Consider the following 6,295-nt stretch of genomic DNA (forward strand, 5'->3'; position numbering starts at 1 on the left):
TACTTATCTGACTTCCAATAACATCATCTAGTATGTTCATGAAATAGTACAATGAAGCTCTTTTGACACACAGACATATAAATAAATGGATCTGAAACAAAAAGTTGATTTTTTTCTTTCTCTGTATACTTTATATGTTTTATTTACAGGGAAAAGTTATTTCAAACTAAGCAGCTATTGTAGGTCTGATCTTTCCAATGCAAACATTGCACTATATTTTATTAAACAAAAAATGTTGTTGTCATTTCTGCATTGTGGATATGAACTCTAAAGTTCTGCTTTCCCTGTGTGCATGGAAATTCCATAGATATATCCACAGACCCCAGTTTTGCTCTATAATCTGTTTGGTCAATAAATGAAAGCATTAAAAGCAATTGCCATACTGAAAGGAGCATATGTACAATACAAGATGAAAAATATGTCTCATATGGGATCATTTTAACTTATGTCTTAGACTAATTCTTCACTCATTCCTATGAAATGTATTATGAGGAATGAAATTTCCATTACATTGGAAACTCACTAATTCAGACATTGCTAAGGCTCAAATCTGTAATTCCCACACAACATATGGTATCATTACACTTTTCATATTAGCTAGTACATAAGGCTGCCATGAAGTCATATCACCATTATTTATATTATTTATAATGGGCATGCTACTTTACACACAGATAAAGGATACTAGGCCATATGTCATGATTCTTATTGAGCAGAATCCTTATTGAAGTTAATAGACCCGCTTCCAATTTCCTTTACACCAGAGGAAATCTAAAGCCACTCCACTGAAATCTGTGGGCTACAAGGCTAATTTAAAAATTCCTGTCACAACTGTTTTCTACAGGAAATTGGGGTTTCAAGTCACCTACATTTTTCATGTAAAGTATCCACTTTATATGGACCTTAATATGGACTTCTTTGTTTTTTTGTTTGATTTATTTTTTCTTTTTGTTCTTGAATTATTCCAGCCGAAAACAAACAAACAAACTAAAACCACCAAAAGATGTTGGATAAGCTCTTCTGGGATTGGAAAAATGTCTTTCAGTTTTTGGATTTCAACCAAAAACTTGAAAATGTCCATGGGATTCTTTTTAGATCAGCTCTAAAGGATCTAATTCTTTTCTTATAATAACTCAGCACCAGAATAGCTCCACTGCTGCAGTGGTGTTACTCCTGTTAACAAAGAGGTGAGAGAAGAATAAATGTCATAGGTATTAGTGGTATTGCTGAATATTTACACTGGTCTAAATTACAGATGACCAGTGAAGAGAAAGTGAGTTCAGGGTTCTCAACTGTCTCCATTCCGGGGTCCTCCCCCATTTAGCAATACGGGATGGGTAAGATGGTCATGAAGCCTTGACACCTGCTTATGACATCTCTGAGGTTGAGATCCTATGCACTAGGGTTTATAGGCTTTATAGATGACCATAGAATCATAGATATGTAGGGGTGCAGGGAACCACAAGAGGAATCTAGACCTCTTGAAAGATGTTTAAAGAGAAGGCTTAAAGGTAGCAGAGGTTGCAGACATGGTGGATCCTCTCATGAAAGATCACACTTGTTAATTTATTAAGACACCACTGCCCTATTCTGTACACATGCCAGGCATCCATAACTCCCATTCACTTCAGGGACAAGTACCAACACTAGTTATGATAAGTCTCCAAATCTGGAAATCTTTAAATTTGATTTGTCCTTTTCATATGTGTTCATTTTTTCTAATTGTATCCTTTGGTATATATGGTTTGTGACAATTTTCTTCCATTATTTGATCTGAGGAAGTGGGTCTGGCCCACAAAAGCTCATCACCTAATAAACCATCTTGTTAGTCTTTAAAGTGCTACATAGTCCTGTTTAATGGATCTAGAGTGTCTCAGCCCCATTCTACCAACTATTAATTAGCTTGTTCCCAGCATTCAAGTTAATTGCATTTTCCTTCTGAAAAGAAATGGGAGACTCTAGGAATCTATTTGAGATGTATGTTAGAGCCAAGGATACAGAACTGTTACATGGAAAGATGTCAGCGGAATGTAAGTTCTCCTCAAGATTCAAAATGACTAAGGGTTTGGCTTTCCATCACTGAAATCAGCAGGAGCTTCACCACTGAGTAAAATGGAAACAGAATACAACCTTTAGGGTACGTCTAGACTACAGGCTTTTGTCGACAGAGGCTTTGTCAACAGTTAGGGTACGTCTACACTACATGCCTCTGTCGGCAGAGGCATGTAGATTTGTTTATTCAGCAAAGGTAAATGAAGCCGCGATTTAAATGATCGCAGCTTCATTTACATTTACATGGCTGCTGCGCTGAGCCGACAAACAGCTGATCAGCAGTTTGTCGGCTCGCCGCTAGTCTGGACGTTCCCCCTGTCGACATCAAAGCCCTTTGTCGGCAGCCCCGGTAAACCTCATTCCACGAGGAATAACGGGGCTGCCGAGAAAGGGCTTTGATGTCGACAGGGGGAACGTCCAGACTAGCGGCGAGCCGACAAACAGCTAATCAGCTGTTTGTTGGCTCAGCGCGGCAGCCATGTAAATGTAAATGAAGCCGTGATCATTTAAATTGCGGCTTCATTTACCTTTGCCTACAACCCTAATCTACATGCCTCTGCCGACAGAGGCATGTAGTGTAGACACAGCCTTACTGTCGACAAAGCCTCTGTCGACAAAGAGCGTCTATACTACACCCAGTTCTGCCGACAAAGCAATCCGCTTTGTCGACATGAGAGTGCAGATGCAAAGGACCATGCAAATGACCATGTAGATGCAATAACGCCTTTTGCTGACAGAACTCTGTTGACAAAAGGCATTATTCCTCGTAAAATGAGGTTTACCACTGTTGACAAAACTGCTGCGTTCTGTCGATGTTCTGTCGACAGAATGTCGACAGAATGCAGCAGTTTTGTCGATAGCGGTAAACCTCATTTTACGAGGAACTCGGCGGTAGTCTAGATGCAGGTATAGTTTTGTCGACAAAAGTCCACTTTTGTTGACAAAACCCTGTAGTCTAGACACACCCTTATAGTCCTATGTTATAACACTGAAGACAATGGAAGCTTTGTTATTTACTGCAGTGAACTCAGCCTGGATCCTTTTCTCCTGTGATCAAACATTCATATATTACTCACTTCTAGAGACAGAATGCTTAGTGATATTCTGCTCTCAGATGGGAAGTTCCATGGGCCATATCCCACATTGCTGTAAATCAGTGGTATTCTGCCATTGGACACTAACTTATGATTTGGTCCTGTAGTGTCATTGAAATTGGATCTGTTCAAAGTACCGAGTATAGTGTAGTGGTAGATGCATGTCCCAGCATATTAGAGAGACAAGGTGAGTGAGGTAATACCATTTACTGGTCCAACTTCCATTGGTGAGACAAGCTTTGAATCCATACAGAGCATTTCTTCAGCTCTTTCTTATACCTAAAGAAGAGTTCAGTGTGGATCTAAAGCCTCTCTCTCTCAGCAACAGGAGTGTCCACTAATCCTCCCTCACATTGTCTCTTGCAGGAAGCATAAGGGATCTGTCAAAAAAGGCTTTCTTTCTCGACAGATCCCCCTCTAGACTGTCGCTTTTTGTCGACAAAGTGCTGAGTCGGCAAAATGCGGCAACCATTTTTATGCAACTTAGGCGTGGGATATTTAAATCCCTGCCTCATTTGTAATGTCAACCTGCCTAATCTACATCCCTCTGCCGACAGAGGGATGCAGTCTAGACATATGACCAGGGAGGTTAAAACGTTCCCCTACAGGTTTGTGTGTATTACCATTTCTGATGTCTGCCTTGTGTCCATTTATCCTTCATTGCAGAGACTTGTCTGGTTTTGTTTTTATAGGGCTACATGATATTGGAAAGACAGTCCTTTTTGGATTTGGTAGAATTTTTTTTCCTTTACAGAATTAAGTTTTTTATTGGAAATCTGATCTTCCTGTTTTCCTTTGGGGCATTTTTTTGTCAGATCAGCATGACCGGAATGAGACTGGCCACTCTAAATAGTGTAGGTGACAGTCTGTTCCTCAGGAAATATTTCCTGGCTCTGCAGTACATGAGCAATGGTTTTTGACTTTGAAAATAGCTGCTTGGTTCAATTACAAATCAGAGAGCCCAAGGAAGCCTTTATTGTTTCAAGAACCTACTGAGGGGCTTTGTAGTCCAGTGGCTCACTTCACTCAATGGCTTACGCAATGACTTAATGTCATTGGGAAATCCCCATAATGCAAACTAAATCCTACACAAAACTCCTGGGAATGATTCATAATTCAATATTTCTTCTCTGAAAGAAGCAGGAAGTGGTTTTTCCATTGCTCTGTCATTGCTCCGAGCATGCACCCTTTTCAATTACTTTGCAACTTCATCAACCAAAGCCAACTCAAGATCCTGCATCCGGGCCACCATTCTTTGGATTGGATGGGACCAGAGCTAGATCAAAACAATCCCGGAGCCTGGACACACTACTTCTCTATTTCACTACAGCACGCGTGCGTGCGCACACACACACACACACACACACACACACACACACACACTTCAGTACCATAGCTCTTGGACTAAAGATTCTCTTGACTAAGGGTACGTCTAGACTACCGCGTTTTGTCGACGGAAGTTTTGTCGACAGATACTGTCGACAAAATTTCCGTCGACAAAGAGCGTCCAGACACATTGAGTTCTGTCAACAAAGCAAGCTGCTTTGTCGACAGAACTCCGTAGTCTGGACGCAACGTTACAGGCAATAACACCTTCTGTCAACAGAGTTCTGTCGACAGAAGGTGTTATGCCTCGTAAAATGAAGTATACCAGCGTCGACAAAACTGCTGAGTTCTGTCGACGTTATGTCGACAGAACTCAGCGGTAGTGTAGACGCTGGTATAGTTTTGTCGACAAAAGTCCACTTTTGTCGACAAAACTAGATAGTCTAGACACACCCATAAGGGTGCACAATTAGTGCTGTGTTTATGCCCTAAGACATGTGGGGCTTTTTTGTTTCAGAGAAAGAAAATAAATATGCTGTGGACATTATAGTAACGATGCATCGAATTAGGCCAGGAATGAAACGGTGGAGCCACAATTTGTGTTTCTTTGCAGAACTAGCTTTCTGGCTCTCCTTAGATTCCATGCAAAAGCAGTGTATATTAAAACATAACTATATGTGGTCCTATATCAGTAAATCTGTTTGCATGTTTGAAGCAAACAGAAATGATTTGGGGCTGTATTAGGAAACAGAAGATTGACAGCTCCTCAGAGCACGGTGGGATGTCATAACACTGAGGGATGTCATAACACTGCAGCCATGGATCCCTTGTCTGACTCAGGGTGTGTCTACACTGCAGCGTTTTTCCGGAAAAACAGCCATTTTTCCAGAAAAAGCAATACTTGCGTCCACACTGCTGTTGAGTTCTTTCTGCGATCACAGAGGACCAAATGTGAACTACCTACGTGCACTGAGTGCAATTACTCACCTGAGCAGTACCATTGAATAATGGTAAAAGTTTGTGTATTCTATCATTGAATGAGGAAGCTGGGGTGGGGAATTCACTCCACACCAGCATGGAGGGGTAACAGTGGCCGGAGAGGCCAATTAGCCGTAGGATACACCTGTTGAGGAACAAAGGGGTAGCAAGACTGGGAATGAAGCTCATCTGGTCAGGAACAGGCCCGGCTTGCATACAGACTAGGAGTTGAGGACAAAGAGGGAGCTGATGCAGTGAGATGAATCTGCAATCACACACCCTGATACAAAGGGGGGAGACAGGGGCTTCAGAAAGGCAGGGCAGGATGCAGTAGGGAAGGAGTAGTGAGTTATAGACCTGAACTGCTGGTTTGAAGGCCCCTAAATTGTGTAGAGGCCTGGTCCTGGTTCCTCAACCAGGCACAATAGGAGTGGGACTGTCAGCACAATCGAGATGGAGACTATTTGAGATTTTGAGGAAAGAGACTCTGATAAGCTCCCGCAGGATGATGGTGAGTGGAAGGGAGGGCTAAGCCATGCAAAAGAGGCATAGCCATTCCTGACCAGTGAGGGAGGAGCCACAGAGCAAGTGACTGAGGCAACAAGCTGAGCAACTGCCTCAAATGAGCCAGGAGGAGGCGCTGCTGAGTGAGGAGCGGCATGACAGAATGTTATTTGCTACTGATGCTTTATTATTATATAGCTGGATACTAGTGAATATTGTTTCATAATTTGTTAAGTCAGTCCAGAACAGTTCTAAAGACGGGTGTAAGTCAGGTCCTCAAACGGCTTCAGCACCAACGTACACCATCTGAGGACCTGGTCCAATAAAGCTAGGATGATTTA

Source organism: Pelodiscus sinensis, chromosome 1, assembly GCF_049634645.1.
Source record: "Pelodiscus sinensis isolate JC-2024 chromosome 1, ASM4963464v1, whole genome shotgun sequence".
NCBI classification, from domain to species: domain Eukaryota; kingdom Metazoa; phylum Chordata; order Testudines; family Trionychidae; genus Pelodiscus; species Pelodiscus sinensis.